The sequence below is a fragment of the Moschus berezovskii genome, chromosome 6 (genome assembly GCF_049115385.1).
Source record: "Moschus berezovskii isolate FMDL1 chromosome 6, NW_MosBer_1.0, whole genome shotgun sequence".
Classification (NCBI taxonomy): Eukaryota; Metazoa; Chordata; class Mammalia; order Artiodactyla; family Moschidae; genus Moschus; species Moschus berezovskii.
In genome coordinates this window covers 9,637,016-9,662,894 of record NC_142465.1, presented here as the reverse complement: position 1 = coordinate 9,662,894, position 25,879 = coordinate 9,637,016, and positions in this window count along the sequence as shown.

Genomic DNA, 25,879 nt, shown 5'->3' with positions numbered 1-25,879 from the left:
CTCAGTTATCGGCTAGAACTCAGTCACCCAGCTACATCTAAGTGCAAAAGAGACTAAGAAATGTTGTCTAGCTAAATGCCCAGCCAGCCTGACTGTCACAATTGGTCTTATCTACAACATGATTTCTCTCAATTTATTCTCAAAAGAAAACTAAAAGTTTAGTTTGGGGATAACTGTGCTTTCTTTCTCATGTAAAACTTACATCTAGGTCAAATAGACTACATGACTTTTCCTTCACATTCAGTTTGCTTACAGAGAAGTGCTACGTTTATTTCTTCAAACTTTTAAAATAAGTTGCTCTTCTTTGACGATGTTGTCCATGTCTTTTCCCATTATTTTCTTTTTTTTTTTTTTTTGGTACTTTAATAGTGCATTACATCTTGCAGAAAGTTGTAAAGCTTTCATATTGTAAAGTCGCCTTTAAACCTTAATTGATAAAACATTTAGAATTTTGTTGCAAGTATTAATCACTCAGTCATGCCTGACTCTTTGCAACCCCGTGGCTGTAGCCCACCAGGCTCCTCTGTCCATGGAGTTCTCCAGTCAAGAATACTGGAGTGGGTAGCCATTGCCTTCTCCAGAGGATCTTCCCAACTCAGGGATCAAACCCCAGTCTCCTGCATTGCAGGCGATTTCTTTACTGTCTGAGCCACCAGGGAAGCCCATAAATCTTGTTAAGTTTATCTAATTTATTAATCCCTAAAATTTTGTGCCCTGATGTGGGCAAATATACAATAATGTCATTTTCATTATGACAATTTACATATTAATTAAGAATATTCAATTCAGTCGCTCAGTTGTGTCCAGCTGTTTGCAACTCCATGGACTGCAACACGCCAGGCTTCCCTGTCTATCACTAACTCCCAGAGCCTGCTCAAACTCATGTCCATCAAGTCAGTGATGCCATACAACCATCTCATCCTCTGTTGTCTCCTTCTCTTGCCTTCAATCTTTCCCAGCATCAGGGTCTTCTATAATGAGTCAGCTCTTCACATCAGGTGGCCAAAGTATTGGAGTTTCAGCATCAGTCCTTCCAATGAGTATTCAGGGTTGATTATCTTTAGGATGGACTGGTTTGATCTCCTTGCAGTCCAAGGGACTGTCAAGAGTCTTCTCCAACACCACAGTTCAAAATGAGTAATATTAGGTACCAAGTCCTAATGATGATATCCTTATAAAATCTCATTATATTTTGCTTCAGTTTTCAACAATGTCCCTTTATCTTCTCTAAGTTCCAAACATTTCCCTGTTGCAACACACGTTGTAACTTTGCTCTTCACAGAGGATTCTGCCTCACATTCCAATGCCTGGGGTATTCCCAGCACCGCCAAGCAATTCTCAGACATCAGCCTGGTGTCCTGTAATTCGGCTCAGTTCTGACACTGTGTACCTGGAGATGGCATCATTCACAGGTTAAGAGCTCAGTCCTATAAGACTGCCCCTCCCCACACTAATATTTGTCTCTATATTTGTTTTTCTATAGTTTCATAATATTTGCTTCATATAGTATGAGCACAACCAAAAAGACACTAATTTACTCTCATTTTGTGTTTTAGCTACCAACATTTCTGAAAACATCAAACTACATGAAAATATTTTCTCTTAGTCCTGCCAAAACATCCGTTCATCCAACAACAATGAAAATTCATAATCTCGTAGGTAGCAGGTCATAGACAAACCATTACAGTGCTTTGATCTAAAACAAAATAGACTGCCACTTATTTCTCCAGCAAAAATGAGTTGTTTCAGGATCAACAAACAATTGCAGTTTGGGCATCTGCAGTCATGGTGAGCCGTATGCAGATCCCCTATAGCACAGAGAGGAGGATTCCTTTGTAAACGGGAAAAGGAAGTCGGGTGAGCTACAGGAAACAGTCCATTGGAGGAATTTACACTTTGAAGTGTGGTGGCTTTTCGTTGACTGAGCTGTGACCATTTCTCATTGGCTGGTCTCTTGCCAGGCAAGAAGAGGAAGTCTTTCTTCTGTTGGGCTCTGCTGTCACCACAGGTGATGGGAGCTCCCTCTTCTGCTCTCTGAAATCTACTGTAATTGAGATTTCTGTTTGTTAATTTTTACATTGCCAAGAGCTAAAGTATACTCATGAATAAAGTGTGAAGGTAGGATTAGAGACCCTGATCAACTCATCTTAGAAAAGTCAAAGACAACTGGATAAAGGAATTGACAATTGAGATTTTAGGTTGTAGAGATGGGGAAAGATTTCCAGCCATAAAAACAACATAAGAAAAGGCAAGGGTTTATGCTTTAGGGCAACAGGCATTAGGAAAAACAAAATCTTCAGTGTTTCAACCAATCACCGCTGAGTGGTATGTTGCTGGGTAAAATCAAAATGCAATTAGAAAAGCATTAGGGTTATTTTTCCTAATCTAAAAATCTCCTAAAAGATCTTGAATCCAAATGGGCAATCTCTCACTCCACTAAATCCTCATATTTCCGTATTTATTGCATACCTACATAATTAACTGGGTATGGGTTCTCTGGTGATGCAAGATATTTGACCAGCAGCTGAAGGACTGACTATCTCTAGAGCATTTCTTCTCTTTTCTTTTCATCATGTTCTTTTTTGTCACATAAAATATGAACCAGAATCAAAGGTTTCCCCACACTCGTTACATTTCATATGATTTCCATAATTAAGACCTGATTTTTGACTGAAAGATCGTTCCTCATTATACAAATGTGGTTATTGCCTTATATGCACTCTTTGATATTTAAACCAATAAATAATGACTATAAAAAGGGACTTCTTTGGCAGTCCAGTGGTTAAGACTCCATGTTCCTAATACAGGGGGCATGGGTTCTATCCCAAGTAGGGGAATAAGACTCTGCATGCCACATGGTATGGCCAAAAAAAAAGCGTGAATATAAAACGAGACATGTTGGGGGATTAGGTTTGTGGGGGGATTCAGTGTGTTTCGTGGTTTCTTCAATGTTTTGTCTGTGGCGATCTGGTCCTGGAAGTATTCAGTCTTACACAGGAGCCTATAGAATCAGGACGATACTAAAATGAAGTCTAACACTGAACCTTGGAGAAACTTTGGTGTCTCTTCTCTCAGCCACTGTGGTCCCTCCAGGGCATAGAGCTTGATGACAAGAGCACAGATTCAGTGTTGGCCTCCATGTGCAAGGGCTTCCCTGGTGGCTCAGCTGGTAAAGAATCCTCCTGCAATGTGGGAGACCTGGGTTCCATCCCTGGGTTGGGAAGATGCCCTAGAGAAGGGAAAGGCTACCCACTCCAGTATTCTGACCTGGAGAATTCCATGGACTCTATAGTCCATGGGGTCCCAAAGAGACAGATGTGACTGGTGACTTTCACTTTCATTTGCAACCTGCCAGGCCTGATGCCCTTGAGCAGAACACAACCTATACATTTATCCACTGGGTACTTACATGTGGGAAAGAAGGCCGTTTAGCATCTTCCACCTCCACTTACTATAGTCAATCAAATCATTACTGAACGTGCTCAAGATGAAGGACTTTTCAAAACTCAACCTCTCCCCAGTAAAGAAAAAAAAAAGAAAAAAAAAGGTGGACATTGTTGCTGCAAATACAGACACGGACTATCATCTGGAAACATTCTAAAGTCGGTGCTTTCAGTCTGCAGCTTTTATTGTTTCTGTAACACTCTGGTCTTCCATGCTGATCCTGCTTTCCAGTTCTAGGTGTAAGAGTTTAAAAACTAAAAGAAAACCAAACACATGAAAAGGACACCTGAGAGTTGACTGAAGATAATGAAGACCTCAAAAATATCTCTGGCACATTAAATGGTTGCGTAAAAGATGAAAATGGGATGTTGGATCGTTAATATCGTCTTTTCGGACTATGTTGTACTGACCCAAGACACAAAACTCAAACTTCTGTCTGCCTGCAATGAGTCACCATCTACAGGCCACTTTACTTGAGACACCCTGATGCTGGGAAGAATTGAAGGCAAAAGGAGAAGGGGCAGCAGAGGCTGAGACGGTTAGATTGGATCAACACCTCAACGGACATGAATTTGGGCAAGTGGGAGACAGTGGAGGACTCAGGAGACTGGCATCCTACAGTCCATGGGGTCGCAAAGAGTCGGACATGACTTACCAACCCAACAAAAAGAGCAACAACAATCGTGGTCTTTTAAACAATGAGGCAAACACATGAAGTAACTTGGTGTGGTGAAAAAAAACCCTGGGCTAGGAATCAATTTAGTTCTAGTTTCAGTTTTGCTACCAATGGATAAATATTTAGACTTTGATGGGCCTCAATCTCTTCGAGCTTAAACTGGATGTTTACTGCTAGGCTTTTCAGCTGTAAATTGATACTCACAGTCAGATAAAACTTTATTATTGAAGGATTGGTCCTCTGTCTTTATTACTTATACAAAACTTTGTCTCAGAAAGTACAGTGACAGTAGAAGATATGAATATTGTAGCTTGGAATATTTCCATAATTTCATCTTCCAAATGAGAGATTTATTTGCTATCTCAGGATTTTCTCCATAAGTATCTGTTCTCCACAAGGAAACAGTTGTCAAATATAAAAAGGACAAGTTACATGTCTTTTCTCAAGAATGACAAAAAAAAAAAAAACAAGAACACTGCAATCTCTCAAAAGAAATGAAACCAATTTACTTCCTTGTAAATAGAAATAAGGAACAAAGAGTAATAGGATCTTCTTACCTTTACCACAGATACAATGAAATATGAAAGAACTCAGAAAAGTCACATCTCTGAGCCAGGGAAGTTCTGTGGTAAGCTCATTAGAATTTTCCATCTCATGTTCCTTAGTGGATTGGCAATAAGTATTTCCTAATGGATTTCTTTCTCCATTTTCATATTTATGGCTATTTCTATTCATAATGAATACATATATGCATTCTTTTCTTATTAAAAATGTTCCCTGTACTTTAACAGGCTTCTCCAACCAGACTTCAGGCAGAACTTGGATGTAGAAATGGATCAGCTCCAATGTCCTCACTGACCCTTTTTACATAGAAAAGAAACTCCTTGATCCTTCCTTTTTCTCCCCTCAATCAAAAACTGATTTCATAGAAACATAGGATGGTGTTTGCCAGGGCTGCAGGGAGTAGGAAACGAGGTGACAGTTCAAAACAACTTTTGTTGTGAAAAGAAGATACTGCATGATGACTGGAGTCATTTACTATGGTTCCGTATACTTGAAGGTTACTGAGAGTAGATTTTAATCATTTCACCACACACACACACACACACACACACACACACTTAATTACTTTGACTACATGAGGTGACAGATGTGTTAACTTATCTTGATCACGGTAACTGCTCCACAATGACATCAAGTCATTACACTGTAGACTTTACATATACACTATTGTATTTGTCATTTATTTCTCAGCAAAGTTAGAAAGCTGTAAAGAAAAGAATACAGTTGTAGTTATTTGTCATTTTTGAACTAGAATAGGCCGCATTCCCTGAGAGTAGTCTGCGTCTTCTTACCTGTTGCTCTAATACTCATTGCAGAAATAAAAGCTCTGTCTCTCTGATGAGGACATCTTCCAATGTCTTGAATTTCAGGCATCAGAAAGATCAGGATTCTGAGACTTTGAAAATGTTTGTTCTGACCTTTGTAGGGATGTGAGTAGTACAGTCACCCCAGCATGGTATCACACTGCATGTAAAGCCCGGCACCGGCTTAGCCCCTCCTGCGCTTAACATTTGTGTGCAAAAGCTGGACTGCCTGACATCTGCCAGAATTTACCTGACTTTCCTCTTTCACATTTGGCGAGGACACTTTCACAGGGAGGAAGTCTTTAGGATCTTAGAATCTGGGAACTGAAACTCATCAGAACTAGTGGAAATAGGTAGGATCGGGGGAGGGAGGCTCAGGGGGAGGGCATACATGTAAACACAGAGCTGACTCACTGTGTTGTTCGGCAGAAACTAACGCAACACTGTGAAGCAGTTATCCTCAAAAAAAAGAAAAACAAGACTAGAAGTCAACTTTTTTCTTCTGTTCCATACTATTTATTCATAGATACAAATCACCTTATCAATAAAATTTCTCAAGGGAGTGGGAATAAGCATCCTCTCAGCATACAGGCAGCAGGGGGCAGTGGGCAAGTAGGAGCCAATGTAGGCTTGTTGATGACCTTATACAATTGGGGGGGTCTTCTTTAAGCAAAAGAATACACAATTATGAATAAAATGTTAGAAAATACCTGCTTATAATGAGAAAGGATACCGCAACATGTTATAAACTTTTAAAAGCTGAAAAATACTACAAATATTATAAAATATAAAAAAATGGAATATTCTTACTAATGTTAATTATCTGCTTGATGCACCTGTTATTCTACCTTTTTTGACTGCACACTATTTAATCATCTCTTCATATCATATTTCATACTTTTTCAGTTGGAGAGAATTGAGAAGTAATTTGATCTTTCTCCAAACATAGTTGAGCAAAGTTTATTTTTATTATAGTTTTAAAAGTTTCTTTCAGTTTTATAATTCTTTATTAGTGATATTTATACATTAACTTGTAAATTATATGTATAAATTTTTAGGACTACTGTCAAATTTGGGAAAACCTCAATCAAGTTTTTTCATGTATGAGCTATAAGCTTCTCAGGCATTTACATTTTGTTGAACAATGGCTAATTTTAAATACTCTTAAACTGATGACAGCCATTAACCAGTTTGTGATCGATATTCTCAGTGTAGTTGTGCGAGTGAGTTTTGTATTTTTTTCCATAGATATCAACGTCTCATGTTGTGTCCGTCTGGGTCCAATCAGGGGAGAAGTCACACAGTAATTCGATAAGAAAGTTTAATAAAAGACATAAAGAGAATAAATAAATATATGCTATTTTTAAATGCCTTGGATCCATTCCACGCCACATTTTGGCCCCTGTTCTTTGACTAGCCCAGGGGTTGAAAATTCCTCAGAATGCAGAAACAGATAAGTATTACCAATGAGAGCAGCAGCTCTGTCCAAAAAGGCAGGCTTATGAAGGAAAAATCATTGCCTGTTGAAAGGAACACTATTGCCACACAGAAATACCCACTCAGCCTAATTATATCTTTTGATTTTTCAAGAGAAGACAAAAATCTGGTTTTTATGTGAAGTCTCCCAATTGGCAATTAGTTAATAAAAAAAAAAAAAATTAAGACTCCCTGGTCAAACAGTTGCTTTCTGGAGCAAATCTGATGTCTGACAGGCCACTCAGCACAGTGGCCGTCCTCTGCCCTTGCCTTCCACTGCGCAGCTGCACCATCTTGTTTCATTGTCATAATGGCATTTGTTACCACCTGACTCTTACTATCACACACACACACACACACACACACTCCGTGCAAAGCAAGGTCCCTAATGAAGAACCCTGTGTAAACGTCTCACTGCCATATCCTAGCACCAGGAACAGTGCTGGCATAGTAATATAGTACACCCGATGTTGAATGAATTGACGAATGAGCCAGTGATTGGGGATTTAATGCTTTTGAACTTGTCATCTTCGTTTCTTTTTAATGTGTGTGAAAGAGCATTCTCTCTGGTCCTACAAACGTTGTCAGCACTTCCCCCCAAGTGAACCTCCTTTCTGTCCTGGCCCCCAACAAACAGGGGAGAGAAGCAAACATAACCATCTTCATCCCAACCTCAAAAAGCCTGAGAGTTTATTGCTGTTGGCTGTGTGAGGTCTTCATTGCTGCGTGGCCTTTTCTGGGCTTCTCTTGTTGCAGAGCCCGGACTCCGGTGTGTGGACTCCAGGAGCTACGCATGTGGGCTCAGTAGTTGAAGAACACAGGCTCAGAAGCTGTGGTTCCCGGGCTCTGGAGCGCAGGCTCAATAGCTGTGACACGCAGGCTTAGTTGCTCCGCCGCATGTGGACCTTCCTGCATCAGGGATTGAACCAGTGTCCCCTGCATTGGCGGGTGGATTCTTTACCACTGAGCTACCAGGGAATCCTTGCCATAGGTTTTTAATATGAAACATTATAAATCAAGGTTTTACAATTAAAAAAAAAATTAATTAAAACTTTTAATTATATTTTCATCAAGATTGTTATTGTATTGATCAGAACTTATGATTCTTTAGCCAAGAATATAAAGGATGTGTGCTAAGTTGCTGCAGTCGTGTGCAACTCTTTATGACCCTGTGGACTGTAGCCCGCCAGGCTTGTCTGTCCTTGGGATTTCCGGCAAGAATACTGGAGTGAGTTGCCATTTCCTTCTCCAGCAGATCTTCCTGACCCAGGGATTGAACCCGTGTCTCTCAAGTCCCCTGCATTGGCAGGCGGGTTCTTTACCACTAGCGCCACCTGAGAAGCCCCAATATAAAGGATAACTGACAGAAACTACAATAAACATAAAAATCCAAAATTGCTATAGCTCCATGAAAGTGGTTTCTTGTCTTGTTTGACTTGGTGTGTTAATGTTTGGGCTTCTCACTATGGGGGATGAGTTTTAAGAAGCCAAGCTTTAGCGGATCATCTTGTCATGTCTCCTAATGTGTTTTCTTATATACACATCAATTATAGCATCATATGATACAGATTATTAGATCCATTCTTTTTAGAATGGACCTGGCCAGCAAGAAAAGTTTGTCTTCTTTTGTCTTCATTCGTCTTCAACGGAAAGACAAAAAAAAAAAACTCTTTGGTATGTCAATTTACTTTTGTGATGTTGAATTGGGTCTCTTTGAACCTGAAGCCTAATCCATAATATCTTCGTGTGAACAGAACAGATGGATGACAGCTCTCATAGGAAGGGACAATTCAAGGGCTGAGCAATTGTGGCTACTTCTCCAGCACTGAGCAGAAGAGAGAGCATTATTCTAGACACACCAGCTCTGCCTAATAGGGACCAAGAATCAGAGATTAGAAATACGTGGGAATTCCCTGGCAGTCCAGCTATGAAGACTTCCCCTTACAATGCAGGGTGTGCAGGTTCCATCCCTGGTAAGGAAGCTAAATCCAGTGTGCCTCCAAAAAACCAGAACATAAACAACAGAAGCAATACTGTAACAAATTCAATAAAGACTTTAAAAAAAAGTGTGTGTGTTCTGATTGCCTACTTAGCAAATGATCCTCTCTGGCTTCCCACACAGGTTTGCTGCCCCAAAGCATACCTGGTTCTCAGCACAAGCTGCCCATCAGAATTACCTCCGGAGCTTTTAAAAAATAATGATACCGGAGCCTCTCCTGAGGCCCACTGAACCAGAATCTCTGAGGGTGGGGCTCAGCATAGGTTTTTCTAAAAAGCACCTTGGTGATTCCAAAATGCCACCAAGGTGGAAAAGCACTGGCATGCAGGACACAATGTGCTGATCAGATTTCCCTGTTCCAGATCCTCTAATGGAATAAAACCCTAAATCCTCACCATGGACCAGACTGCCCTGTGTGATCGGAGGCCTCTCCGCTTCTCTGAGGCCGCCGCCTGCCACACTCTCCCTGCGCCCTGCATCCCGGCCGTTCTGGATGTACCAGCTGTCTGTTGCCCCGTGCACGTGCATGTGCTCAGTTGCTCAGTCGAGTCTGACTCTTTACAACCCCACGGACTGTAGCCCGCCAGGCTCCTCTGTCCATGGAATTCTCCAGGCAAGAGTACTGGAGTGGGTAGCCATGCCTTTTTCCAGGGGATCTTCCCAACCCAGGGATTGAACCTGGGTTTCCTGCATTGCTGGTAGATTCTTTACTGTCTGAGCCACCAGGGAACCCCCAAAACTTAAAGACTAAAAACAGCAAATTTTCTTATTTTGTGGCTGTTCTGCACAGCCTGCAGAATCTTAGTTCCCCAACCAAGCATTTAACCCGGGACCCAGCATTGAAGCACCAAGCCCTAACCAATGGACCACCAGGGGATTCCCAACACACATTTATTATCTGACAGTTTCAGTAGGCCAGGAACCCAAATACAGTTTAGGTTGTGCCTCTGGTTCAAGGTCTTTCACAAGGCTGCAGTCAAGATGTTGGCCATGATGGGATTTTCATCTGAAGGCTCAACTCATATGCTTCCCTGGTGGCTCAGCAGTAAAGAATTCGTCTGCAATGCAGGAGCTGCCAGTTCGATCCCTGGGTCAGGAAGATCCCCTGGAGAAGGAAATGAAGGCTCAGCTCAGGGAGGGTTTGCTCCAAGCTCACTCATGTGGACCTCTGTTCCTTACAGGCTACAGGACTGAAAGTCTCAGCTCCTCCTCCCCGGCTATAGGCCAGAGGCCTCCCTCAGCTCCTTGTCACAAGGACCACTCCATAGGACAGCTTGTGATAGCTATCTTCATTGGTGTGAAGGTGCTGGGGATCCTCCAGACCACCCCCCACATTCAGGGATAAGCTCGAAGCTCTCACGAGACTCACCATCTACAGGCATACCTCGGAGATGCTGTGGACTTGGTTCACCACAGTTAAGTGAATATCACAATCAAGTGAGTCACACTGATCTTTTGGTTTCCCAGTGCATATAGAAGTTATGTTTGCACTATACTGTAATCTGGGGTTCCCTGGTGGCTCAGAGGGTAAAGAATCCCTGCAATGCGGGAGACCCTGGTTCGATCCTTGGGTTGGGAAGATCCCCTGGAGAAGGCAAAGGCTACCCACTCCAGTACTCTGGCCTGGAGAATTCCCTGGACTGCATAGTCCACGGGGTCACATAGAGTCAGACACGACTGACTGACTTACACTTTTGCTTTCACCAGTAACCTCACTGTCTCCTTTGCAGCTCTGGTGTGAAAAGGTGCATTGTCAATAAGCAATAATATTTTGAAAGGAATCTTTTTTTTCAGCAGTAGGTCTCAAGAGTGGACTTAAAATCGTCCATAAATCATGTTGTAAGCAGATGTGCTATCATCCAGTTTTGCTGTTGCCTTTACAGAGCTCAAGCACAGTGGTCTTAGCACAATTCTTTGGGTCCCTAGGATTCGGGGACTGGTCAATGAGCACTGGCTTCAGTTTGAAGTCACCGGCCGCATGAGCCTCAGTCTGCCCTTAGATGCTGTGGTGTTAGTCACTGACTTCTGCCTATGAGAGTCCTAGATGGCACCACCCTCTGATGTAAGACTGTTTTGTCCACATGTAAAATCTGTTGTTTAGTGTGACCACCTTCCTGAATGATCTGAGCTAGACCTTCTGGATAACTTGCTGCAGCTTCTACACCAGCGCGTGCCTCACCTTGCACTTCCATGTTACGGGGATGGTGTCTTTCCTCAAACCTCAAGCATCAACCTCTCCTGCTGCTGCTGCTGCTGCTAAGTCACTTCAGTCGTGTCCGACGCTGTGTGACCCCATAGACGGCAGCCCACCAGGCACCCCCGTCCCTGGGATTCTCCAGGCAAGAACACTCTCCTGGCGTCAGGCTTTTCTTCTGTAGCTCCTCTCAGCCTCCACAGAACTGAAGCGAGTTAGGACCTTACTCTGAAGTAGGCTTTGGCTTAAGGGGGTGTTGTGGCTGTTTTGACTTTTTATCCAGACCACTAAAGCTTTCTTCATATCAGCTGTAAGACTGTTCCATTTTCTCATCATTTGTAAGTTCCCTGGAGCAGCAGTTTTAACTTCTTTCAAGAACTTTTCCTTTGCATTCACAACTTGCCTAACTGTTTGGTGCAAGAACCTAGCTTTCAGCATATCTTGGCTTTGACCGTGCCTTCCTCACTAAGTTTAATCATTTCTAGCTTTTGATTTTGGAGAAGGTGATGCTGCCCACTCCAGTCCTCTTGCCTGTAAAATCCCATGGACGAACGAGCCTGGTAGGCTGCAGTCCATGGGGTTGCGAAGAGTCAGACATGACTGAGTGACTTCACTTTCACTTTTCACTTTCATGCACTGGAGAAGGAAATGGCAACCCACTCCAGTGTTCTTGCCTGGAGAATCCCAGGGACGGGGGAGCCTGGTGGGCTGCCGTCTATGGGGTCGCACAGAGTCAGACACGACTGAAGCGACTTAGCAGCAGCAGCAGCCGCAGCAGCTTTTGATTTAAAGTGAAGAGATGTGTATACCACTTCCTTTCACTTGAACATTTAGAGGCTGTTGTGGGGTTATTATTGGCCTAATTTCAATACTGTTGTGTCTCATGGAATAAGAGGCCTGCAGAGAGGAAGGGAGACAGAGGCGCAGCGGCTGGGGGAGCAGTCTGAATATGCACAGCATTTATTGGTTAAATTTGCCATCTTACGTGGGCATGGTTTTTGGCATCCCCAAAACAATTACAACAGTAACATCAAAGACCACTGATCACAGATCACCAGAATAAATACAATAAGAATGAAAAGTTTTGAAACGTTGCGAGATTACCAAAATGTGACACAGGGACACGAGGTGAGCAAGTGCTCTTGGGAGAAAGGCACCAATGGACTCACTCCGCACGGGTTGGCTACAAACCTTCAATTTGTTTTTAAAAGATGCATTGTGTGCAAAGTGCAGTAGCGTGAAGCACAATGAGACAAAATGCAATGAAATGAGGCGTGCCTGTGGTTGCACTGACACCAAGGCTTTGAGGACACGCAGCCAGGTCATAAAGGAAAAAGGCACAGTCTGTGGAATCCGTATGTAGGCTGCCCGAAGCACTCACCCTCTCACAGGGGATCCCATGACTCCCCTCTTCTCTCAGCAAAGACAATGCAGCAGGGTGTGTGTGCAACGTTTCTGCCTGGAGAAGCCCGCTAAAGATTCAGCACCCAGAGATTTTACGGACCTGGTCATACAAGCACCTTCTGCTTAGTGTCTGCTAACATCCCAGTCTCCCAGGAAGGAGGCAGGGGTTCATCATAAGCATATTATTTACAAAAACAGTCTAGGTGTAGGGAGCACCCCTTATCAAGTAAGGAAAGTTTTACATCCTCGGAGGGAACTGTTTACCAGCCAAGTGCCCATATGGCAGCCAAGGGCCAGTCTCACAAGCTGGCCTTTCTAGGGATAGTCGTCTTAGGCCTCCCACATTCATTCTTTTCTGCATAGTGAGACAACGAAAGCCAGAAAAAACCTCTGTTCCTTGCAATCTACCTGGCAGTGATGTTCCTTCACCTCTGTGACATTCTGCTTGTTAGGATCCAGTTACACGTTCAACCCAGGGAATTTCATAAAACTGTGAATACCACTAGCTGGAGATCATTGAGAACCATCTCAGAGGCTGCCTAACACACTCCCAAGATTATCTCTGTCTCAGAGTCTTTAAATATAATACTTCCTATTTCTGGCATTTTCTCCCCCCACTTCATTTAGGTTTCTGTTTAAATGGACATCCTGAGGGACGCCTTCCCTTTATCCAATTTAAAACAGCATGCACTCCTTCTTAACAATTTTGGTCCTTTTAGCCTATGTTTTTCTTTATAACAGTTACCACTATCCGCAACTATGTATTTGTTTTTGGACATAGTTGTGCAAATCGCTAGACAGTAATAATCTTGTCTGTTTTTTTTTAAGAAATTTTATTTGTTTTTATCTGTGCTGGGTCTTGGTTGCTGCTTGAGAATGTTCTCTAGTTCCAGCGAGCAGGGGCTCCTCTGTAGCTGTGATCACGGGCCTCTCATCACTGTGGCTTCTCTTGTTGCAGAGCACAGGCTCTAGGGAGCTTGGTCAACAGGTGTGGTTCCCAGGCTTAGTTGCTCCACAGCATGTGGGATCCTCAGAGACCAGGGATTGAACCTGGGTCCCCTGCATTGGCAGGCGGATTCTTAACCACTAGACCACCGGGGAAGCCCTCTTGTCTGTTTTATTCACTGTTTATACAAAGATAGAGTGATACCTGACACACAGTGAATGCTTAAAATGCATTAAATGAATATGTGAGCAGAATTCAATTCTATTTCTTACTGGAAATAAATATGGCTTATACATCAGTCTCTTATGAGTTTGTCTAGTTTAAGTCTACATCCAAGAGCATAATCAACTTCAGCTAAGTGCAATTTTGAGTTCCTAGAGTTGAGAACCAATCCTAGATTAAACTGTCTCACTGAGATAATGCCACCTAGAGATCTGTCCAATCCCTGAGATGGTTGTTGTTCAGTGGCTCAGTCGTGTTCAACTCTTTGTGACCCCCATGAACTGTAGCATCCCAGGCCTCCCTGTCCTTCACCATCTCCCGGAGTTTGCTCAAAATCATGCCCATTGAGTTGGTGATGCCATCCAACCCTCTCATCCTCTGTCATCCCCTTCTCCTCCTGCCCTCGATCTTTTCCAGCATCAGGGTCTTTTCTAATGAGTCAGCTCTTCGCTTCAGGGGGCCAAAGTACTGGAGTTTCAGCTTCAGCATCACTACCCTGAGATGAGTACCCTGTGATGGTGCCTCTGTTTTATTGATAAGCTCATGAGGTACCTCCTCCACAAATATTTACTAAGAGTTCGCCTGTGTTAAGCACTGTGCCAGAAAATAATCCAGTTCTGAACAAAACAATCTCTGCCTTCAAGAAGCTTATAGTCTAGTAAAGAGTATCAGATTCATCAAGGTGTAATTCAGAATATAGACCATTTCAAAAAGATATACCAATAAAGGCAATATTAAATACAGCTCTTAAATGTGGAGCAAAATTTCATTATAACAGAGCACACTGCTGATGAGAAGGTGAAACAGTCTCTCAGTCGTGTCCGACTCTCTGTGACCCCATTAACTGTAGCCCGCCAGGCTCCTCTGTCCGTGGAATTCTCCAGGCAAGAATACTCGAGGGGGTTGCCATTCCCTTCTCCAGGGGGATCTTCCTGACACAGGGATCAAACCCGGATCTCCACATTACAGGCAGATTCTTTACCACCTGGGCCACCAGGGGAGCCCCTAACTGCTACAAACAGCCCTGTTTGTTGTGTGCTCTCTACTAGTCACCGTACTGTGAGAATAGGTGTACAGTGTACATCGACCACAGTTCTCGGTAACCAAGAGCTGGAGCTAACTCTGGATGGATTACACTACGAAAGAGTTTAATCAAGTGTTGTTAGTTGCTCATAGAATTGCCTGAAGACTTGAGGAATCGGGTTTCTGGATAAATTTCTAGGAGTGATACCACAGAAGTGGGCTGATGAGAAACTGCTGGCACTGTGACAAAGCACTCGACGGTTCGGTCTGCACTGACTCCACTTCCACCCTGGAGCCAGTTTTCGTGCAGCCAGTGCTCCCACACAGTCACTGCCGTATAAAACCCTGACTTGGTGGCCACCCCTGCAGCCACGGCCACTGCTGTGGTGCCTCTAGAGAGATCTCCCAGCCCCTTCCCGCCCATTCCGTTCGCTCCGGTACCAAAACTGAACTCCAGCTGAGTGATGAAGCCCAAGGTTGCGTGCTTATGCTCTTGCTGCAAGGAGACCCAGGGTACCAAGTTCTGAGCACTTCCGTCACTTATAGGGCCCATCTTTGTCCCGCCCCAAACTCATAAGCAGGAATATCTGTGGCAGAGTTTTGATGCTGAGACTTAAGGAAAGACAGAATTTCATTTGATCCTCACAACAGCTCCAGACATGGGTATTTTTTTCCAAAAATCAGAATTGAGGAAATACCTTACCCAAGATACCACAGTTAACGAGTGGCAATGTTGGGAGTAAAAGTCAGGTGTGTTTTTGGCTCCAACTAAAAACTCTATGCTCACACTTTCCTGGAGGAATAGTTATTTCCTGGAAGTGTTCCTTTAAAAAAAAAAAAAAACCAGACTGGTCTGCTTTATATAGACAGAATATTCCATTGATTGCTCTCAATAGAACCATCTTTTAAGCTTCATACTTGCTAGCAGTAAAATTCCCTAAACATATGCTATCTTCTTTATGTAACAGTAATGTTACTGATGAACCACAGTGCATATTTCTTTGCAATTAATCTCTAGCAGTGATGACAGATTTATACTGGATTATAAACAGAATTATCCAGACTTCACTCTGGTAAAAGGCATTTGCAAAACAAATAGATGGTGTTACTACAACTGTCGTGATTACAGAGTAGCCATCTGTGACCCTGAAACAGCCCCCAAGATAACTGACCTCCATGGTGTTTTAACCTACAGCTTAACATTATCCTTTAACTACTCAGTCTCCCAGCTGAAGCAATCTAATGTAACCCTTTGCATCCAAGACCCCAGGCTGCATTTGGAGTTCTATGATGAACAAGCTACAGAACGTAAGTAAAACCACACGAATGAGCCTTTAAAAACCCAAGACTTAACTACACTCAGCTCCTCCTGCCTCAGACCCTTCCTCGGGTTTCCAGCTGCACTTTGAACAAAATCCAAATGCCCTACTATGGCGATTAAGGACCTAGGTGATCCGGCTCCTCCCAACTTCTCCAAACTCAACAAATGCTCTCATCTTTACTTGGGGCCAGGCTCAGCGGTAACATTTGTTCCATCTGAGTACAATCTCCGAAAGTGTCTCCTTTCCAACAAGATTTTAAAGGGAAAATGTCGATATGCCAGTGGGATCATGTCTGTGTCATTCTGGCACCTCTCCACCACACTTGGAACGATACTTTAATCATGACGGGCCATCTTACCAAGTAGGTTATCACAGCCTTAGGGCAGATGTGTCAAGAAACTAGTTATCATATGCAGTTGAGTTACATAGCCTAGGATGCTTAATCCCTGCACCTGGGCTACTTTAAAATTTTAAAAATGAGGCATTAAGAAAAATAAAAATATCCAAAACTTAGAAATAAGGCAAAGGAAAGGCAACATGTCTTTTTATTGCTAACCTTTAACAGGCCACCCAAGGATTATTTAAGCCTCTAAGGGAATACACTTTTGATTCACCATCTAGTATTGATTCAAACCCCAGACTCTGGGAAATTGCATCTAAACCTATAGCTTTTTTTTTTTTTCCCTCTAGGAGTGATGTAAATGATTTCCAGCTAGAGGAAGGATTATCTCACATTTATGGTTCTATTGCCTGGTAGGCTATTAACCAGTTTTATATCTATTCTAACAAATCTTATTCCCAAATTCTTTTTTCCAATGTTTTTAAATACTCATTTACTCACATGCTCTTTAAATCAGCATTACCATCTTAGTGATTCTTTTGTTAATGATTTGAATAAATCTTTGACACATGTCTATTCTATGTATGTAAGATGAATTTTTAAATTTTTGAAAATTATACTTTGCCCAAGAAAGCTAAAGAGATGGAAGGATTTTTTTTTTTCTGATAAAAATATTGGATCTGGTTTGGGGGAGCACAGCTTGGGCTCCTTATCATTTCTTATGAGATTCAGAATCACAGGGCTAGACTTTGCTTGCAGTCCGGTGGTTAAGACTGCCTTTTTATGCAGTTTCCATCCCTGGTCAGCGAACTACGATCACACATGCAACAAGTGCAGCAAAACAACAATGTGTACATGTGTGCTCAGTCGTGTCCGACTCTCTGTGACCCCGTGGACTGTGGCCACCAGGCACTTCTATGCATGGGGATTCTCAAGACAAGAATACTGCAGAGGGTTGCCATGCCCTCCTCCAGGGGATCTTCCAGATCCAGGGATTGAACCCAGGTCTCCCAACATTATATATGTGTGTATATATGTATGTACACACACACACACATATAGGAGTTACAGTCTTCGGGTCCAAGCACTCTATAGCCTCACTACCTGCGCTGGCTATGCAGTCCCACTCAACCAGAAGAATGCTACCCGGGTCTCACTTGTGCAGTTGGAGGCGAGTGAAGGTGCAGGGACAAGGCAGCAGCAACAGCCTACAGCTCCCAGAGACAGAGGAGAGAAGGAGAGACCAAAAGGAAAAGGGAATCAGGAAAAGATGGAGAGGGATACAGAAGGCCAGGTGGGGAAACTCAGTTTCCAGGGCCAACAAAGGCCCAGGGGAAGTATGAATGACTGGAGTCCAAGCTCTTCAGAGGGAACTGAGAAACCCCCAAGAGGGAGCACGATGAGGACTCAGCAGGAGAAAATAGCCTGTTCACTTAGGTGAACCAAGACAGAAAGGAGAAGAGTGAGAGAAACGGATCTCAAGTACAGTGGTCAGGACTCAGAAGAGCAGTCACAGTGAGAGCGATATCAGAAATCCATCAGCAGCTGAACGTGCATTCAGATGTTTCACAAATCCAGATACAGTTTTGTCCACAGCATGCACATTAATTACTAATCTCTTCTTGAGCACTTTTTTCCCTCCCCACTACAGCAATTCAAAATAGCTGAAACGCTTCAGGGAAAAATGATGTTTTCCAAACAAAGCCAACCTTGAACCAGAGTGAATTATACCAGCTCTCTAGTCACAAAATCAACACGAAGACAGGGACGGATGGTGGGCTCTGCGTTGACTTGCCTGGGGTAGTGGAGGGAGAGGGCAGAAGGCGCAGAGTGTGGCGTGAACACTGCAGCCGTGTCTTCTGAGCACACCCTACCGAAGGGCTGTGTCTTCACTCGTGATTTGGAGGCCAGAAGTCACTTTCTGCACTGATGAAAAACTGCTGAAAGAAGCCATCAACATAAGGGGAAAGAAGAGTCCAAGGGAGGCGGCTTCCTTAATTATGCTCACCACACACACCCCACACACGACCCCCAGGTGTCTGCAATTCCTGCTCCCTCTGGTGAGGGACCTCCACTAGGTCTCTGCCTCTTGTCATCTGGTTGCTTAGTCGTATCTGGCTCTTTTGCGACCCCGTGGACTATAGCCTGCCAAATTCCTCTGTCCATGGGATTTTCCAGCAAGAATACTGGAGTGGGTGGCCATTTCCTTCTCCAGGGGATCTTCTCAACCCGGGTCTCCTACCTTGGTAAGCATGTTCTTTACCACTGAGCTCAGTCTCTGCTCACTAATGGGTACAAAAAGAAAGTGTTTGTGAAAGAAATGATACCACAAAAGAAATGTTCACTGGCTTAAACAAATTAAGAAAAAGACTAAGGTGTCAAACCCACCAAAAAATCCAACAGCACTTCAAAGGCACTGTTTAATTACATCTGGGTCGCTAAGGGTTGGACACGACTGAGCGACTTCACTTTCATGCATTGAAGAAGGAAATGGCAACCCACTCCAGTGTTCTTGCCTGGAGAATCCCAGGGAAGGGGGAGCCTGGTGGGCCTCCATCTATGGGGTCGCACAGAGTCGGACACGACTGACGTGACTTAGCAGCAGCAGCAGCATGTTAGTAAAAGGATGACACACAAACCTGGGAAGAAGGAACCTTTGTCTACAGAGGAATGCCCTTGGTATCACTGAATTCAATACCCAGATAATAAAGTTTGCGTCCAGTAAACATTTTTCTATATGGGAAGCCATTCTAATTCTATTTGAGGAATATAGATCATTGATGAAATTCAGAGACCATTATCTCTTGTGCTGATTTAAAAGATTCAGATTCTGGTAAAGCATCCTGTACATTCCTTCTTAATCCTCAGGGATGAGGGAGGGAGGTGGGGAAGCAAAGCTTCAGAACAGGTAAATTTGCTTGTATTCTTTTGCCAACTACAAACTGGCACTTGCCAAGAGCATTTGCCAGGCTTCCCAGGTGGCGCTAGTGGTAAAGAACAGGCCTGCCAATGCAGGAGACAAGAAGAGATGCGGATTCGATCCCTGGGTCAGGATGATCCCCTAGAGGAGGGCATGGCAACCCACTCCAGGGTTCTTGCCTGGAGAATCCCATGGACAAAAGAGCCGGCTATAGTCCATACGGTCGCAAAGAGTCGGACACGACTAAATCTACTCAGCACACACACAAGAGCATTTGCCAGCAACTGACCGCCTAGGGCATTTGCCATCTGCCTCTGTGGAGACTGAACCCTGTTCTGCTGTAGCTGTTGACCTTCAACACCCCCTGAGGGAGATCAGGGTGAAGTGAGCACTCTGAGCCCCAGGGAATCTAGTGGGACAGGTCTTTAGATAGATATTTTCAGGAACTGATTTCATGATCCCAATCTTTGCGTCTCTTCATATTTAGAAAAGCACTCTGTCTCTTCATGTTGACATCAGATCCTTGTGACTAGCAGAAAACCTTTTGTAAAATGAGTGCTTGATTGCATTGAACTCCCCCCTTCACCAAAATCTTATATATTAAAACCTTCCCCCACTGCCTCTTTGGCGGTCTCCCAGAGCTGTCTGAGGTGCTGTCTCCCAGGCTGCAGCCATTATTTTGTCCCAAAGAAAACTTAACTTGCAACTCTCAAGTTGTGCATCATTTTTAGTCAACACTGTTGCAGGAAGGGAATCATGTATTCAGCTCCAGATGCTGAATTCACTCATACAATGCTTTTCTTCTCACCAGCAATAAGACAAACTGTTTAAATCATTATTTACTTCTTTTCCAGCTAAGGGTCCTTGTCCTGACTGGCTAAATAAACTATGGAATATCTCCTTGAAAAGAATACGTGGCAGAAGCGTTAGTGTTGACCTTCAACAGATGCCCACAGATGCTGGGCTGAGAGCTCATAGCTGATTGCAAAGTCACTGTTTGCAATTTACTTCTGGCAACTGTTGCCATTTGGCACAATGCTAATGGGCCGCCCTTGGGAGTTAGCGCTGAGGCTTTCTGGATAACTCACTTTTCAAATCACCCAAGTGAGTCAAGTAATTTTTCTTTGCCAGCATGAATTACACCACCAGTGAAAGTTATGAATTCGTATTGTTAAACCAGTGCTGCTGCTGCTGCTGCTGCTGCTAAGTCGCTTCAGTCGTGTCCGACTCTGTGCGACCCCATAGACGGAAGCCCACCAGGCTACCCCGTCCCTGGGCAGATTACTCTAATTTCTACATTGTTCCGATTAGTACCAAATTTAGAAGGGCAGGCTGTTGTCAAGAGCCAGATACCTACAGCTTTGGCTACAAGGACAACAGGTTGTCATCGAAGTGGAGGGCGGACTGAGTCAGTGCCTCTCACACAAAAGGTCCATTAGTGTTTTAGAAAAAAGGAGTTTGAAATAGGCTTATTTCTTGCCTCCCTAGCCTTCGTGGGCTCCTCTAGGCCGGCTCTTTGTTTTCTTATTGTGCCTTGACACTCCCACTCGCTGGTACAATCTTTGCTTCCTTTTTCCTTCTCACCCGATACAGGAGAGGCTTTCTATTTCCCTCACTCACTTGGCCTCCACCAGCTGTGTACATGTTACATCCTTCCCTCTTTCCAAATCAGTTTTACACACCACACACACACACAAGCGCGCGCCCACACACACACACACACGCACTATTAGAATGGTTGGGGTGGCAGAGGGGCTGTCTATGGGGAAGGCACCGTGCTATGGAGAAGAGGGAGCCGTCAGAAGTGCTTCTTGAATCGGTATCGCGCCGGGAGGAGTTCCTCTTCTAGATGACCGTCCTCTGCGCAGACGGCCAGCAGAGGGCTGGGGTTTCTACTGAGACTATTTGCAGCGGGGCTGGGCGGGGCTGGGCGCAGGGCGGCGTCCGGAAGCAGGCGTGCAGAGTAACACGGGCCTCATCTTCCTCGCCGCGCTGTTGGCGGGCGCCCCGCTCTTGAGGCCCAGGGGTCTCGGAGCTCTCGGTGCTCCTCAAGGGTGAACCTTAGGGGTGCGGCTGCAGGGACCTGCAGAAGTGACGGAGTCCTCCGGAGAGAAGCGCTCCCCGAGGAAAGGGAATAGCGGTGGGAGGGCAAGAGCACGTCGGGCACGTCGTGAGTGCGACGAGGTGCCTCTGCCGGCAGAGGCCCGGGCCGCGGGCTCACACTCCACGCAGCGGGTGGGGGTGGCTGGCGCAGAGAAACTCAGTGAAAACGGCTCGTTCACCAAAACGCGGCGAGACAGCGGCACTGTGTTGGGAGGCCCTTAAAAGAAGAAAGAGGAAATTGCACACGCTGGCACAGCCAGGCCTTCCCTGACTGGAATGCCCAGCAGGCCCAGGCAACAGAAGTGACCACAGCGTCTCGCAGATCAGTTCTGCCTAGGGAAGGACGCTGACATGCTCAGTGGAGAAGGGCTGGGTAAGAGGGTGGAAGCAAGATGGTCTTTACTCTAGTTGACTGACCAGCCGTGTTTTGAGGAACAGGTGGGACAGACACCCGGGGATCTTCATCAGGGCTTGGGCCAGCGAGGACCCTTAGAGATCTCAGAACACTGCGATCCTGTATGAGCAGGCGAGAGTGATCGCCAGTGAAACCAGGGCGACATCAGTTCTTGTCCTGCTTGAGGTTTTATTTGTTGAGTAACCGAGCCAACACACCCTTAGCTGTTCCTATTGTAAAAGACAGAAGAGACCCGTGTTACCCATTCAGCTCCTGAAAGGCTATGATACCAGGAGCAGCAAAACTGGAATGTGCTGCAGCTTCGGGAGGTTGACCATGGCACAGAGAACATAACCACTCCACTGAAGAAAGCAGACTACAGTGATTAGTTTACAAATAATTCTTGTTGAAAATTTCTTTTAACATTTAATTTCTATAGCTGTTTATATGTTGATTCCTTTGAGACTTGGTTCATCCTTGGCATTCAGCGTGGGCATCTTTCAAAGAGCTCATATCTGGATAAATTCTCCATGCTTGTCTACCCATGGCACTTTCAGTTCAGTTCAGTTCAGTCGCTCAGTCGTGTCCGACTCTCCGCGACCCCATGAATCGCAGCACGCCAGGCCTCTCTGTCCATCACCAACTCCCGGAGTTCACTCAAACTCATGTCCATCGAGTCGGTGATGCCATCCAGCCATCTCATTCTCTGTCACTTTGGGTATACTTAATTTAAAATTTTATTTTAGATTGAAATGATTGATGCATATTCTAATGTCCCTGAGTGAGGCTCTAAGTTCCTCAAGGACAGGGATCATGTGAGATATTTGTATTATTTGAACTAAATTCTTCATGTGTGTGTGTGCCCCATCACTCAGTCATGTCCAATTCTTTGTGACCCTATAGACTGTAGCCTGCCAGGCACCTCCATCCATGGGATTCTCCTGGCTAGGATACTGGAGTGGGTTGCCATTTCCTTTTCCAGGGGATCTTCCTGACCCAGGGATAAACCCACATCTCCTGCGTCTCCTGCATTGGCAGGTAGATTCTTTACCACCAGCATTACCTGGCTTTCGTCACTGAAAGAGTAAGCTCTTGTCATTGGCTTCCCCTTGAGAAAAGAAAATCTCAGGTCGAACTTTTTATGAATATTCTACTATGGCTAAGATTGGCAGTTGTCACTCAACATGTGTTTTTCTTTTCTTTGAGGGTAAGAAAAATCTTCAGTTCAGTTCAGTCGCTCAGTCGTGTCCGACTCTCTGCGACCCCATGAATCACAGCACGCCAGGCCTCCCTGTCCATCACCAACTCCCGGAGTTCACTCAAACTCATGTCCACAGAGTCGGTGATGCCATCCAGCCATCTCATTCTCGGTCGTCCCCTTCCCCTCCCGCCCCCAATCCCTCCCAGCATCAGAGTCTTTTCCAGTGAGTCAACTCATCGCATGAGGTGGCCAAAGTATTGGAGTTTCAGCTTCAGCATCAGTCCTTCCAATGAACACCCAGGATTGATCTCCTTTAGGATGGACTGGTTGGATCTCCTTGCGGTACAAGGGACTCTCAAGAGTCTTCTCCAACACCACAATTCAAAAGCATCGATTCTTCGGTGATCAGCTTTCTTCACAGTCCAACTCTCACATCCATACATGACCACGGGAAAAACCATTGCCTTGACTAGACGGACCTTGGTTGGCAAAGTAATGTCTCTGCTTTTTAATATATTATCAAGGTTGGTCATAACTTTCCTTCCAAGGAGTAAGCGTCTTTTCATTTCATGGCTGCAATCAGCATCTGCAGTGATTTTGGAGCCCCAAAAAATAAAGTCTGACACTGTTTCCACTGTTTTTCCATCTATTTCCCATGAAGTGATGGGACCAGATGCCATGATCTTAGTTTTCTGAATGTTGAGCTTCAAGCCAACCTTTTCACTCTCCTCTTTCACTTTCATCAAGAGGCTTTTGAGTTCCTCTTCACTTTCTGCCATAAGGGTAGTGTCTTAGGTTGGTGTAAATTAACCCCATAAAAACTACATTTCCCAGATTACCTTGCAGCTAGGTGTGTGATCATGTGATAAAGTTTTGGCCACTGGGATGTGAGCTAAGTGTTGGATGTGATTCCCAATTTGTGCCAGGAAAGGGAAGGAGAGAATCTTCTTTCCTCCATATCCTGTGTCTTGCTGCTTGGATCAGAGATATGATGATGATTATGAACCATCTCTCTTAAAGCTCACTATCTGGATATGATAGAAAAACCAACTAAAAGAAAGCTGGGGCCTGACAGTGCAGTCATCATAATATCCCTGAACTGCTCGTGCCTGAACTATTACGTGAGAGAGAAATAAATGTCTGTATTCAAATCATTGAGCATATGAGGATACCATTTTGTTTGTTATGTGGTATACATAAAGATTTATTCAGATCTTTCAGCTCTTGGCACAGAATAATAGGAACAAGTTTAATATCAAGCTATAAATAACCACGTTGTCAGTAGCTGCTGCTGCTGTTGCTGCTGCTAAGTCGCTTCAGTCAAGTCTGACTTTGTGCGACCCCATGGACTGCAGCCCACCAGCCTCTTCCATCCATGGAATTTTCCAGGCAAGAGTACTGGAGTGGGGTGCCATTGCCTTCTCCATGTCAGTAGCTGGTATGTGATATTGGCAGGATCTCTTGTACAAACTATAAATTTCTAATGCTTTAAATCTTTTCCTTTGCTTGCGGTTGTGAAGTGAGGGAAGAACCTTCCCTCTCAACATTGTACAGCCCACACGCCTACCACTTGGATGGATATCTAACTCCAAGAGAGCTAAATTCAGATTCTCTATTTCCTGGCCTGATGCCCTGAGGTCACTCAAGTGTGGCTCCTCCCTACCCCCAACACACACACACACACACACTCTGAAATTAACATATTGAAGGCTGAATCTGATAAGCTGTGATGAGAAGCTGTGGGCTCTTTCATGCTCGCCTCCTTTCCCCCTCTCTGACGTCCTTCTCCCCAGCTCCTTCACCCTCCATCTCCCGCTTTACAGTTGCTGCCCACCGCCTACCACCACCACTGTCTCAGCCAGCGAGCTGCTCACAACGTCCAGGAGATACTTTGGTACCCCTGATGAGTGCTGAGACGCCTGCTTACCCAAGACGCTTTCCGTACATACGTGGAGTGGTACTGCCTGGACAGCCTGGCCACAGTGCTAGCCAAGTGCATTGAATCAGGGCTGGCTGTCGGGCCCTGAGAAACTAGGATGACCCTATTCAGAGATAATAAGACATTTTTGAAAGTAAGGGACAAGTTTGATAGAAAGTCCTTCAGAGAGAACAGAAAGTCAAAATGACTAGTTCTAAGGGGACATAGGAAATAGACAACAGAGCTCGAGGATTAAAAAAAAAAGAATGAAAAGAATTTAAGTTGCAGTTGAAATCAGAGTTCACAAGTCTCAGACCACTATAAGGCATTTGCTGGGATATGATCACATCTATATTTTTTGGTTTTGAACCTAAGGTAAAGAGAATTCATTGACTCATGGCATACTGCCATCTTCAGTCTGGGCAAGGGTTCCCTCTCATTTGGTTTTGCTTTATTTTTCTTCTTCATCCTTGAGCCCACCTTCATTTATCTCGCCATTGTAGGACCTATTAGAATATACAAGCAATGTATATCCTAGGATATGTCTGTGACTTCGGGAAATAATATAGAACTCAGAATTCAGATTGGGAGTTAGGCTCAGGTGAGGCTGGTCACAACTTGGTTGGAATTAGGGTTCACATGTCTCAGACCATTTCAGGTTGTTTGCTGGAATGGGGTAAAATCTATAATGGGTTTGGGATTTTGGATTTAAGGTGGAGAAAGTTGAGATACTCATGGGAAGTTCCCATCATCAATTTCTTAGCAAGGGCCCTCTCTTAATTAGTTTTGTTTAATTTCCTTCCTTCATCCTTGATTCCCACCCTTATTCCCTTCTCCACCTTAAGGACCCATCCTGCTATCCAAGCAGAACACATCCTTCTGCCATTCAGTATGTGGCCCTTTTGTCTTGGTGATAGTTCACTTCATGTA